Below are 15,004 nucleotides of genomic sequence, written 5' to 3'. Positions count from 1 at the left end.
CTTTTAAAGTAAACTGGGTTCCCTCTTATGTAAATTTTTGTGCACTTTATTTACTTCTTCAGCCAGTGTTATTTGACATTTTCCTAGCAGAATATTACCAAAAGTGTGTTAATCCAACCTTTTTAGCCTTTTCCTCTAGTATAGAGGAAATAGGCTGTTATTTTCGCTACTGATGTATGCGGTGTTGGTGATGGTGAAGGTGAATAATACAGTGGAAACAATAGGTCCGTATAGTCTATAGCTCCGTATAGGTCCCCGGGAATCGACGAATTATATTCAACGGCACTCGATATCATATAAATTTATTTCAGGCGTCATTCTATTGGTATTAGAGTCAGTTGCAGGCCAAGAAAGACCAAAATATATAGTACAGTCGGCGCAAGGATACCTCAGACCATTTCCGGCCAGTCGACCGCGCGAAATTTGAATTTGACCACTTTACGGTCAATTTAAAATTTCGTGATTTTCATCGTCTTTTCGCGCCATCTACGAACCGAAATTGGAATCTATTTCTTAATTTCATGTTGTCACGAGTTTAATTACTGAATACAGCCGAATTATTTTGCTAAAGAAAGTTCGATAATGGAAGCTCCAAATATTTTATAGCCCAAGAGGTTACTATAAAAAGCACGATAAAGGTTTATTGTTAACAAGTAAAGACAAAAACATAATTTTAAACGTCAATAGCTCATTAAGACAACGTAAGCCCCAAGAAACCGTGGTAACTATTTTAAAAGAAACTGCCGATTTAACTGGTAAGACGTAGAAATAAATTTACAAAATTAAATAATTATACATACTATTTTAAATTGAAGAATGATAGTAATGCCTTATCTTTTAAATTTGCTTGCCACCACAATTATGAAATTTAAAAATAAAGATTCCAATTTTGGTTTCTAGATGGCGCTAAAAGACGATGAACAGAGCAAAATTCGAATTGGACCGTAAAGTGGCTAAATTCAAATTTCGCGCGGTGGAATGACTGGAAACGATCTGAGGCATCCTGGCGCCGATTGTACTATATATTTTGTCTTTCTTAGCCTGCAACTCCGCGACTCGTTGGGGGGCGGGAAGGAAGGTCCTTCGCCTTCTCTACACGCATCTCCTTCGCTCTCGGCTCGACTACACTAGTTCTCTCTACGCCTCGGCCACAGCTACCACGCTCGGCAAACTCGACAAGGTTCAAAATGCCGCTCTCAGAGTCATCCTAGGAGTTCCACAGTCCACTCCCATCCGGCTCATGGAATCCGAAGCAGCCATTCCTCCTTTGCGTTTTCGGAGAGACCTCCTGGATCTCTTTAACATCGCTACATGCGGAGCATCTGACACACCCAATTTCTATCCTTCCCTTTTGCGATCTACCCTACCTTCTCTGGAACTCATCGAGGACCGTTTCCCACCGGGCCGACTTCCTTTCCCTCTTCGAGCGTGGTGCCTTGCACAGGAGTACAATCTCTGTTTTGTTTTCTCTTATCCTAACCTTATTCTAACTACTTATTAGTTGGTTGATGGAAAACACTCGTTAAAATCATAACTAAGTTTATTAAGTGATCAAGGAACTCATACTGCGTGTGTACAATAAAATGTTTCAATATATATATATATACGATCGTTATCGCGGGAATACTTTTTTATAGAGATAACTCATTGTCTACGATTAAGTGAAAAAACTCAATCTATTTTTTCTATTAACAATACAATCTCACTTGGCTTTTCAACTACTCCAGGGCCCATCTCCCTCGTCTGCGAACACCGGAGTGGGAACCACCAGCGGCCACGATCATTCCTCGCTGGCTCTCTTCTACCAAGGGAGACCTGCCATCTGACGCACTTCGGCAGCTCTTTTTCGCGACCCTCGAACCTTACGCCAGAGATGCTACGGTCATCTATACGGGGCCCTAAACGGGTTAGAGTGTGCAATAACTGGTGGCTTTACCGGGAAGTCGGGGTCCGGCTCTTGTAACCCATAAGGGCGGTGGCGCACTGGGAGATGTTAGCTCTGATCAAATGGTCCTATCTCCACCTCCGACTTCGGTCAGGTTTGGGCTGGATACTGAACTTCGGTTCAGGCTAACGGAGAGGGTCCAGGCAAACTGGCCGCCTCGGTGGATTGGGTAGCCTGCTGTGGGGCGGCGAGCCTCCATATGCGGGCACGGCGGTCCTGTTTCCCGGCCTTTTGGGGCCAACCGGGATCTCCGGTGCCAGCTGTGCCGGGTTACTTGGGCTGCTGTGTGCTCGTCGTTTCCCTTTAGGAGCTCTTTCCAAAGGGTTTGGCTCCTTACCTTCATAGGTAGGGTGTCGGCTGGAGTTGCTATAGCATCCATTCTAAATCCCACTGCTGTGTGCGAAGTGGGGATTGGTCCACCCATTGCTGCACCTTCTGCTGGGTTGAGTGGCTTGCGTCAAAGGTGAGACCATCAGTAGTGGGGTTCTGCTACCCATGCTGGATTTGTCACCTGTCCGGGCTTGGGGACGCTGGCGTAGGGCACTATGATGATAGGCCTCCGGTGGTATGGTCTTTGTTACTAGGTACACCGGGCTATAAATTCTGACACACTGGTCATCTATACGGACGGCTCGCTCTCCTCGGACTCGGGTGTTGCTGGTGCGGCTTTCGCGATTCCGGCCCTCGGCGTCGGCGCGAGGTCCTTCGTGGACTCCGGGCATCCTATCAACCGGGTTGAGCTCGTCGCTATCCAGATGGCTCTTTCATACGCGGTGACAAATGTGCCCGGTGAGCTGGTTAGTTGCTCTGACTCTCAGAGTGCCCTCACCCAACTGCGGACGCGCTCTTCTGATCCGGTTGTTTCAATAATCTATGATCTATGTGACAATTATCCCCGCTCCGTCACTTTCCTTTGGTGCCCAGCTCACGTGGGAGTGCCAGGCAACGAAACGGCAAACAAACTGGCCGGGGTCACCCAGCTTCAACGTCCTCAGGGGGTGCACTTCTTCCTTCCCTCGACACTCTCGGAGCTAAAGAGTGTCTGTGGGAAAGCGATCACCTCTTCGTGGACTCGCACCTGGCGGTCTCTCGCAGCCCAGTGGCCTCTCCTGGCTGCGAAGCCTAACCCTGACTCTCGAGCCGTTCTGGCCGTTCAACTTCCTAGACTGGAGGACACTCTTCTCGCGCGGCTTGGTTGTGGCAGACTTCCCACGAAGGCGGTTCTTCATCGTTTCGGGCTTCGGAACTCGGACTCCTGCCCTCGGTGTGCGGTTCGAGAGGACGCCAAACACGTCCTCCTTCGCGACCCCTCGCCGGAATCTCTACCTTTCGCTCCAGGCGCGGGGTCTCCCGGACTCCGTGGTGGGTGTTCTCACCGCCGTTCACGCGGGTTGGCAAGATGTGATTTTGGACACTTGTAAACTTCTTCGTAAAGCTTTTCCGCGATGATTGTGATTATTGTTCTTTTTGTTTTTATTTTTCTGATGTGTATCCCTTTCAGCGCGGACTTTTCTCCCTGTGCACCTGGTGTGAAGGCCTCGTTGCTATATACACCAATCCCCGCTACTATTGTTATTCTGCCTCCCCCCCCTGACTATAGTTATCTCTATCTACCTATGCCAGTGCTGAATTCAATGTCACCTGGTGAAGGCTTCGAGAACTAAGGAAGCCCCGGAGAAGGCTAGTAGGCATATTGATTTCTTGCCTCTCGACCGCTCGCTCTCGACGGAAACGCTACCGCTATCTATCTACGTTTTAATACCAAACTCGAAAGAACAAACCAGAAAAAAAAGCATCGTCCATCCTAGCCTACCCTTCTATGTTGTCTATCTCTATAGCAACCAGGGTTGGCAAAAACCCGTGGAAAAAACTCTTTTCATGCTAAATTAATCATTGATATATCCAAAAATAGCATAAGACTAATAAGTGACTAATTTGGTCATTGCCAATAGGAGAGATGAAAAAAAGGCCAGAAGAAGAGTGAATAGAATAGAAGAATATACTGCTTTTATTTTTCATTTTTTTTTAAATTTTGCCACTAGAGGTGGAAAAAACCATGGAAGTACGATTTTCCACACGGTTTTTAACAGGAAAACAAAAGGTGGAAGATACCGCGTAAAAATCTAGTTTTTTTCTACCCTTGGCAAAATTGTGCCAACCCTGATAGCCGCATTCAGTAAATCTTTAGCATTTTAAAGTATAGGAACTTTAACCCTTTTGGTAATTATGTCACTTTTGATATTACTAAACAGCATCAAAATAACACACCCACTAAATATTCGCACAATTAACATTGTTTCTATTTATAATAATATAATAATGTATATTATTATTATTATCATCATCATTATTCTTCGTCCAATTAAAAAGAGAACCGTAATCAAAAGCTTAGAATTTTTACATAATTTTCACATAATCAATTTACTTGGTAATTGGCGAAACTCACACATAATAACTGATGTTCATAATTTTTTAGTTTCACATTGAAATATTTTTATCGTGGAGCTGTAGTTTTACTACAAGTGGTGTAATAGGTGTCGTTGTTATCCTAATTTGCGACACCTTCGATAATTATCGATCACGACAACCTATCCTGTTTCTATATGCCCAACCATATGCAAATAAAAGATTCCCCAGAACAGCTATCGTCTTCAAAAACGCGTCTTCCCAACGTAGCCCCAAGGACGCCTTATCCATAAGGCAGACTAGGCAAAGTGCCTAGGGCCTACGAAAATTTTAGTAGACATTAGGGCCTACGCAGGTCCGAAAAGATGCTAAATGAAAGATTTTGCCTAAGGCCTACTGAAGGGTTAAATCGGCCCTGCGTAGCCCTCGATTACTAGCGCCCCCTTTTCAAAAATGTTACAAACCCGGAACTACGTCACAGCTTTGGGTACATGTTACGTCATACACTTTCTAAGGGTTTTTTTTTTTCAAATTCGCGCGCCATATTTAAAGGCTGAAAAAAGTTAAACAATATTTAGATTACAAAACTAAAAAATTTCACAAACTTTCTTACTCAGTTTGTCTTTTCTGGTGCCTTAATTTTTCATTTGTTCACCATATTAAAAAATCACCAAATGGTACTAGAGGTTTTGTAACTGTCGTTAAATCTGCCCTCAAAAGAAGTTCAATAATGAAAATATACCTTCTTGTGCACAGTGTTCATGATGTTCTATATTAATAGTGGGCTCTCGACGTTTCAATATTGAAACTATTTTAACAACGGGATTACTAAAACATTTATTTTATCCGTTAATACTTTCGGTGTAAATTTAAATTACAAATCCAAGATTACCACTTACCGTGTGGTTTTTGTATAACAGGCAACCATGACTAAGTTTAAAAAAACTCATCCCCTAAATGCCTTGAATATTTAACATCGTTGACCGAAAATTCGGATTTGTATTTTGAAAGTCAATTAACCCATTGATTGGTTTGGATTTTAGTTTTGGAAAAGAAAAAAATGTTATGTTTTCCATATGATGTGAGTGATAATTACAGCCAAGAAATACGCACTATTTAGTTTTCCTCATCTTACTACGCTATTTTAACTTGAATGTTAAGCTATTTTAACTTGAATGTTAAGCTATTTTAACTTGAATGTTAAGCTATTTTAACTTGAATGTTAAGCTATTTTAACTTGAATGTTAAGCTATTTTAACTTGAATGTTAAGCTATTTTAACTTGAATGTTAAGCTATTTTAACTTGAATGTTAAGCTATTTTAACTTGAATGTTAAGCTATTTTAACTTGAATGTTAAGCTATTTTAACTTGAATGTTAAGCTATTTTAACTTGAATGTTAAGCTATTTTAACTTGAATGTTAAAACAATCCATCAATAGGCGGCTTACGGCCAATTTCACAATTGAATATTTTCTCCAACAGAGCGCGCTCAGAACCGACAGATACCGACCGTAAAATAAAGCGGATATTGTACCCAAATCCTATTCATCACCCTTGTCACCCTCAAGTAGAGGGTTACGTTGAGGAAGCGAAAAGCTTATGACAGGGAAAGGTATGGGATAGCAGATGCTGTCCGGGATACTCTTTTATTTGCCTATGGCTAAACCAAGCTCCATCAGTGAAAACTAATTAGTCGCTTTATGGCTGAGCTCAGGGCTCCCAGCGATCCTATAATTCCATTTTTTTTGTATATTTCCTATATTTTTAACATATTCCTTTAAAGCCCAACTAATCAAATTAAAAAAGGAACAATAAATATATTTAATTTGTATTTTTTATCGTAAAACAATGACCCTCGCAAAAATTGTAACCTTGAAAGCGCGGATTTGAAAATATTTAGAATTTTCTTTTCTGATCTGTGTTACCATGGAGGAAGAGAGAGCAGGCTTTATGAATAACCTTTTTACCCCGAGAGCTTGATGCCAACTCCTACAGGGTAGGAGAGTGGGGGCTGACAAAAAAGGGGATCAGCACCCGTCGGTTTTCGTGTCGTCTCACGCGTTCCCTATTTGGCACCCTCTTTTAGTGTTTAGGCGTACTCGGTGTAATTTCTTCCTCCATGGTGTTACATTGTTATGACCCCTTTTAAATATATTTTAAAGCTACAGAACTTAAAATTGGTAATGTAGTCCTATAATTATTCTATAATTTGGAAATTTTTATTCTATATTGCCTATAGATTTTTGAATACTATTGGCTAGGAGCCCCGTGCGCTTTTACTCGGACCCAAATGGTCCGTCCGATCAGTTCGAGAAATCTCGTACAGGCCTTGATTCCGTGATTCCGAATCTCGAGAATCTAATCTGGAATCTTGAGAATCTCGAGAATCTAACATAAAATAAACGAATCTTCGGAATTTTGGAATCGTACTCGTATCGATGAATCACATACGAATCACGGAATTTCGTGTGAATCACGGAATCAAAGATGAATCACGGAATCTAAGCTTTAATATGTCAAAAAAGGTACATGGTTCATTATTTCAACAAGCGCAAAATAAACAGTAACTTGCAGGTCCTGGCTCTCTGATATTTTACTTCTTGGCTATTTCCTTGAAGATGTTTTATTGAAGCGTCTATTCTTGTTAAAATTAGATTTCCTTAAAAATTAAAAGTAAAACTAATGAGCTACAAATTCATATAACCAGGAAACAATATAGGTATACACTTGGAATGTCTAAGGAAGATTTTTACGGCCATGATGAAGCTCGTAGAAATGGGCTTGTCTTAAAGCGGGAAAACTCACGAGAAAAACCCTACCCTAATTCGACGAAAACTCGTCATTAAGCCTAGTTATGGTTATTATAATAATAATAATAATCAGCTAATACCCTTGGCACCACCTTTGGCCTAAGTCATCAAGCTATTATTAGCTCACCTGATTATCTCTTTTATAAACGTACAAATACCTGAAATTTGGTATCACTACGCTTCTTTCGCGAAGAACATTATAATTACTTTAAAATATTAAGTACGATAACAAATTTAGGTTTTTAAATCCATTGTTTTATAAGCTTATTTTGCACGGGAAGATCGCCTATTTGTTACCATGACGACGCATTCTTTTCGCGTCAAACCTCGAGCCAATGAATTTTAAATGTCGCGTTACGTCTTACACTTGACGTAGTTAAGCCCCGCCTTTTTCTCGACGCGCTTTCGTATCACCGTCCCACAGGGGCGTAGGAACGTTCTAGAAGTTGGAGGAGGCAAAGAGAAACGAAAAGGGGTCTAAAGAATGGTTTTGAATTTTGAATGGAGTGTAGCTTCTCCGAGTGCATGTGTAATTTTTACTTCTATGTGAATTGGTGGGAAAAGACTGAAAATTAAACACAGTTGTGGTTCTATAAGCTTTATACGCGTTTAAAATGAGCATTTGAGCCTTTTGAAGATTTCAACAGACCAAAAATTTGGAGGGGGGAATAACATTAGCTGCCCCTCCCAGCAAAATTCAAGGGAGGTGCATTGCCCCCACTGCCCCCCCCCTGGTTCCTAGGCCCCTGCCGTCCCAATAGAGTGTTGTCGTCTGAAACCCTGCGACGTCACCATTGTAATTTGCCTATTGATAAAAAACGGTAACTGTCATGGCGGCCACTATTAACACTACAGCTGTGACGTTACAAGTTTTCAAAATCGTATCAGACGACAACACTCTATGGAACCTTAGACATTCCGAGTGTATACCTCTATAGTTTCCTGATATAACTTGTTAAAAAATTATCGACATTAAGTACCGTACTATTCACGTCAATAGTAGGTTTTGAAGATTCACCTCCATACTGTCGTTGTAAGTAATTTTTGATTCCATCCACTTCATCAGAAGAATTTTCTTTTAAGAGTTAGTTTATTTAAGAAAAAACGTTCTTATGACTTTTTAATTTGTCTGTAGCAGACAAATCATAGGTGCTAGGCGCTACCTAGGAGAAGCTAGCGCCGTTACGCCACCTAGAATCGTTTCGGTCGCAAATAGACTTTTACATGCTAAAAGTGACTTCACTTAATTTAAAAATTAAAATCACCCGCTTCTTGATATTTTAGTGTAAATGATCACTACCTAAAAAATAATTAAAGAAATTAACAAAGGTCGTGGATCATTCCGATAAGTTGAATAAGACATAAATTGTTTTTAAAAGGTGTGAAGATTGCAAGATGGAAAAAGGGCCTCTGATTTTCATTTCATAATCGCGGACACCATTTGCATTTTTACACCATGGTAAATCTCTTTAATTTGGTAATGAAATATTTCTGTTGTGCTTCCTTCCCTTGATGGCCCAAACACGTACTTGTTTTGCTTAATCTTCTACTCCTAACGGTTTGCACGCTATCTCAATAATAAATGCACACTTTCTTAATTGCGCTATTAATTTCTTATAACGTATAGTCGGCCACATAGAGCTCAGGACCCAGGGGAAATCAAAACTAAACCTTCGAAAACCCATAATTTTTAACTTTGTCGCTGTAAACAACGGTAGATGTCACCACCGAATTTCTTTTATCGATAGCTCGATAAAATACAAAGTTGCTCGGGACATTGTAATAATTTAAAATTCACGGACTCGAAACATTTTCGTTCCACCAAATTTCCGTGTCTTCGTGATACCGCTCATTCATAACTTACGACAGTTTTCGGGAATTCGTTTCATAAAAATGTATTTATTCATGCTTAGGGATAATTACTATGTAGACGGTTTTTAGCATATCTGCCAATCCCCCTCGTGCTCTAACAGTAAGCTTCTCTCCAGTGCCGGATTAAGGACTAGGCCTACTAGGCACAGGCCTATGGGCCCTCACCGACAGAGGGCCCCCACCGACAGAAGGCCCCCACTAACAGAAGGCCCCCACCAACGGCAAAATTTTCTTTTGTGTACATGAATAAAAAAAAACAGAATAATAAATATCTTATTATTTGCCCTGTTTTATTTGAAGCAGACGTCTAAGCAGACGTCTCTCAGTTTTTGAAAACAGTTTTAGTTTCAAAAGCCACTGATTTACAGTGAATATTCACTGATTGAAACAGCTCAAATAATGTCACTGCAAGTCCGTGACTAGTCACTGAAAAAATCTGTAAAAATCAACAGGCTCCCACCAAGGAGGATAGGAAGGGAGGCGAAGTAGGAGGGATGAACGCGCCAGCATCCTTGTAAGAAGTTAAGCGCGCGCTCGGCGGGAAAATTTCGGAAAAATGGCGGCAAGATTGCGGCCGCTACGATACGTGTGTCCGCCATTTTTCCGAAATTTTCCCGCCGAGCGCTAAACTTCTTACAAGGATGCTGGCGCTTTCATCCCTCCTACTTCGCCTCCCTTCCTATCCTCCTTGCTCCCATCAAAATATGCCTATTTACAAGGAGAGTACCAGTGGCGTAGGGGCGGCACACCATTGAAAAAAAAGTAAAAAAATAAAAATATTTGTACGTATGACCATACGTTTCGGGGGGGCATGTGTCCCCTGTGCCCCCCCCCCGGCTACGCCACTGGAGAGTACCCGAGGTGTTTATTGCCGATTTTGTTCAAAGTCGGGCGTAATGTAGACCTATATGAGATATGAAATTTCCAAAAAGAAAACGTTGCACTACGCATTCGATTTGCCCTGTCAACCGAAAATGTTTTTGACCACTTATAACAAAAAAATCTCCATTTAAAAAAGCATGGGATTTTCTCGGTTTCAGTCTTTCAGCTACGAAAATTTTAAAAAAATTAAAATCACAAAATGGGTAACTTGGACCTCATTTAAGTAAGTTTCATCAAGTTTCGGTAAATTGGAACATTTTTGGGGTAAAATTGAAACAATTTTTGGGTAAACTAAGGAAAAATTATTATTTTGGTTTTAAGTAGTCCAAAACATTCCAAATCGAATGGGTAGTGCAACGTCTCCTTTTGGGAATACTCGGTGCAATGCTCAAAAACATAGGGAACAAAGGTTTAACTTTGAATTTCCATAACTCCACGAATAATTGTTTGCGACAAAAAAAATTGCCCCATTCAATCCCTAGCATCTTAACCTTTGTTTTAAAAATAAAAAAAAAATAAAAATTGGGCTCAGGGACCTATAATTAAAAAATCTTATATCTTATATAGGTCTACATTAGGCCCGACTTTGAACAAAATCGGCAATAAACACATAATATGATTCAGGAAGAGACAATCTAATACGTTTTTGGTGTCTTTGGACAATTTGATAATAAATCGTAATACTATAATTATTTAATTTGGCATTTTGGCTTCGACATTCACGTGGATACATTTTAGTACCTTTTATTAAACGTTCCCAAAAATGAGTTTATAACTTGACTTCTGTGGGTATTTTCCCCCGATTTCAATTATGGCTGTTGTTGTGGTATTTAGGTTGGTTTTTAGGCCAATATGTGCAAGCTGATTAGAATTTGCGAGGACAAATACAAATATTAACTGAGGTTAACGGTAATAGTGAGTGTAGGGCAGGGGCGTAGGAACCAGGGGGGGGGCAATGCCCTTCCCTAGAATTTTGCTGGGAGGGGCAACTAATGTTATTGCCCCCTCCAACGTTTTGGTCTGTTGAAATCTTCAAAAGGCTCAAATGCTCATTTTAAACGCCTATAAAGCTTATAGAACCACAACTGTGTTTAAATTTCAGTCTTTTCCCGCCAATTCACATAGTAGTAAACAGTACACATGCACTCGGAGAAGCTACACTCCATTTAATATTCAAAACCATTCTTTAGACCCCTTTTCGTTTCTCTTTGCCCCCTCGAACTTCTAGAACGTTCCTACGTCCCTGGTGTAGGGATCTGTTGGCTCGCGTGGCATGCAGGGCTTTCCACTACCCTCCTACGCATTGTAACACGACCACCTGAATGAAAGGCATTAAATGTCGTTAGATGACTTGGGCCTAGGTTGGTGCCTTGAGTATTAGCATAGCTGATAATTTTTATTATATTATCAGTTCAGATGATATGGGTAAAATTTCAAACCAGCTAGATAAATTTATACCAGTAACTAATCTGAATTCATTGTAAGGCGAGGAGATTTCAGATACCTCACAGTTATCTATTTTCCATATCCCTCGACTTAATTCCTTTCGATATTTTAATGACTATTTATTTTGATTTGCCTCCACTATATTTTATATATCAGATATTATATATCGTTTAAATGTTCAGCTAACTGAATCTAGTTAGATGAATGATAGCAGATCCATTCAGCTCGTTTACTTGTGATAATGAAACAGTTACCATTTGAAATCAGGTTGCTAGGTGGCGGTAATAAAAAAGATAAACCTAGTCTGACTAATTGATTATCTTCGGATATCTGAAAATTATGACCTGAATAACCTGAACAGTAAATGCGGATAATCTGATATCTGATCGATCGTAATTATTAACTCAGATAACCCAGCTGTTATCTGAGAACCAGTTGAATGGGAAGCATTTAAATTTCCTATCGATTGATGTGTCAAACTCTATCGCTTGGAGGGTTATCTGTGTCTGTCTGACTGTCTGTCGGTCTGTCTGTCTCGCAATGAGCGTCCAAGCTTGGCATATTTGTTTTCAATCTACAAAGTAAGCAAATCGCGCAATTTGGATGTCCACTGTCCCAACCTGAGGTCCTGGTACTCTTTATGATTTGTTTCCGTAAACCCCTTAGTATTTCATTTATTTTAGTCAACAGAAAATATAAAACGAATTCAACAAATGAAATTGGTGACTTTACAGATCTATGTATCCGTCAAATTGCCACGATATAAGATGCTTTTAAATTTTGAAATAAAAACACGTCAATTTAGCTATTTTATTCGCGACTCATTGAAGCGTTATTCTTGCAGGTTAGTGTTTTGAACTCGCGGATTATGTCTTAGTGTATCAAATTTTAACTGACTTACGTTACTTCCTTGCCTGTTCCCCCCCCCCCCCCATTTTCCTACGAAGAGTGAAAAGAGCGCCAGAGAGCTTCAAAGTGTGGCCTGGAAGTAGGCTGCAACAAGCGCAAAACTAAGCAGCAGGGAAATGCGATTTTAGGGGTACAATGAATTTGTGAATGCGTGGGAATTGAGATAAATAACAAAAACAAATGAGTAAATAAGAAATGTGCAATGAGTTTAATTAAACACAGAAGAACAAACTAGGAAAATGTGTACTTTGTACAAGTTTACTTTTTTACGCTAGTTACCTCGATTTGTTTACAAAGTCCTTTTTTACCTATCACACGAACCCTAACCATAATGTTCGCATTTTCCTGCTGCTTGGTTTTAAGGTTGTTGCAGCTTACTTACAGGGGCTAGTAGGCCACACTTTGAAGTTCTCTGGCGCTCTTTTAACTCATCGTAGGAAAATGGGAAAAAAACAGGCATACTTCTCAACTCACCCCCAACAACTCCTTAAACTTTTCCATTACCTTTTGATACACCTTGTATATCTTAGAATTGAAATATTTTAATCCTATAAAAGTCCTTTGAATCGGTAATTTTAATCTTATAAATATCTTAAAATTGTAATAAATGTTTAAAACCATAATTTCCACGGTAATGAGTATAAATAGAAAAAATTAATACAAGTATCCTTAAAATTGTTGTTCATACTATTTTTTGGATTTATTTCTATGAAACTATGTTTTGCAAAATAATTAAACAATAAAAGCAGAACCTTAAATCGAATAAAGAAATAAACAACTCGGTTTTTTTATGCAAATAAGAATGTTTATTGCGTACTTTTATGATCAACACTTGTTTATAGATAATATCTTTGTTTTGCATTCTTGTACAAAAATCTTTCTATTTGTTTAAAAAGCACCAGTACAGCCCTCATCATCTAGCTTATTATCGTTTTATTTTCACCAGAATTTTCTTTATTTCAAAAACCCGTCCATTTTTCAAACTATTATTTTTTTTCTTAAATCTTTTACACAGCAATCCCTTTTCAAAATAGAGAAATCGACGTAACTTTTAATAGGCCACCTTCTTATCACTCCGTACTCAAGACGATTTTAGCTTTTATACCCGAATATCTCACGTACTATTATAAATCACATTCCATCAGCGCATATCTTTCCAAATTTAACGGTACTAACGCACTTCTTTTTAACTATTTCATTGTTTTTTTTTTTAAATTTCAAAAACTAGCTTTTATTTAATTGTATCGGGAGATAATAAGGCATGGAAAATTGTGAAGATTGAAAATCTTTTCTACTTTTTGTTTTAGTGTTAGAATGGAATTATATTTACAAAAGTTTTTCCAAGTTTTGAATCAAATGTTATTTAGAAATAAATTTAATTAATTAAAAGCGCGTAAGCTTAAACTACTTGTCTACTTTTTGCTATCGAATAATTTTTAAATTTGATTCAAAACTTGTAGTTTTGAGAAAAGTTTTAATTTTTGATAGAATATTGATACTTGAGAGAGTGAAATGTTTTAAGAAATTTGAGAGAAGTTTGAAAGTGGGTAAATTTGTGAGGGTTGATATTTTAGGGATATTTACATTAACTTTTTTTGGCTGGCAGGGACATCTTAACTGAAATATTTCCAAACCTTTCAAGAACGTAATAAATTTATCACCTAATAGTATGTTGAAGCCGAAGCGGAGTAAAGTCTGCACGAGCTGACTAGGCTATCTCCAATTAGGTAGGGCCGTTAAAGAGCTGCGTTGAAACATTGTTTTTACCATATTTACCACGGTAACCGTGGGAATGGGAGGGAATCTTATTTTTGGGTAGGAAATGGATGGATTTTTCACTTTCAGTACGGTAATGGATTATCTGGTCCCAATACTTGGAAGTGGGAATGGGAATTTCGGGAATAGCCGGGAATGGGATGGAAATTGAAATATTTTCAACGGAAATTTGATGGAAATCGATGGATAGGAATGTATATTTTTTCATTGGGACTGGGATGGGAATGGAATTGCTTCCAACGGAAATTTGATGATAATGGTATTTTTTTCAACGGGAATGGGCGGGAATGATATTTTTTTCAACGGGAATGGGCGGTAATGATATTTTTTTCAACGTGAATGGGCGTTAATGGTATTTTTTTCAACGGGAATGGGCGGTAATGGAATTTTTTCAATGGGACTGGGATGGGAATGGAATTGCTTCCAACGGAAATTTGATGGTAATGATATTTTTTTTCAATGGGAATGGGCGGTAATGGTATTTTTTTCAACGGGAATGGGCGGTAATGGTATTTTTTTCAACGGGAATGGGCGGTAATGGTATTTTTTCAACGGGAATGGGCGGGAATGGTATTTTTTCAACGGGAATGAGCGGGAATGGAATTTTTTCAACTTGAATAGGCGGTAAAGGTATTTTTTTTTTCAACGGGAATGGTAATGTTTCCACTTGAAACGCATATCTCCAATGGTCCTATTTTAGGGGGTAGTATTTCCTTCAATTGACTTTGACAAAGAAATAACAAAATGATAAAAGCTATACCTTAGTTACTAAAGATGACTGGCGTTGGAAGCTGTTTGTCACTGTGTATTTACTGATACGACTGAAGGCACATTTTTCATAGGCACAATTAAAATGATTTGGCGAAATGGTTGAAAATTAACACGGGAATTTGAATTGCTTCAGGCTCACGGGTTAAGATTTAGGATTGCAATTTATAATTTTTTGTTATTACTATT

The sequence above is a fragment of the Leiobunum rupestre genome, chromosome 9, assembly GCF_980474605.1.
Source record: "Leiobunum rupestre chromosome 9, qqLeiRupe1.1.hap1, whole genome shotgun sequence".
NCBI lineage: Eukaryota > Metazoa > Arthropoda > Arachnida > Opiliones > Sclerosomatidae > Leiobunum > Leiobunum rupestre.
Note: the sequence above shows the minus strand (reverse complement) of the source record.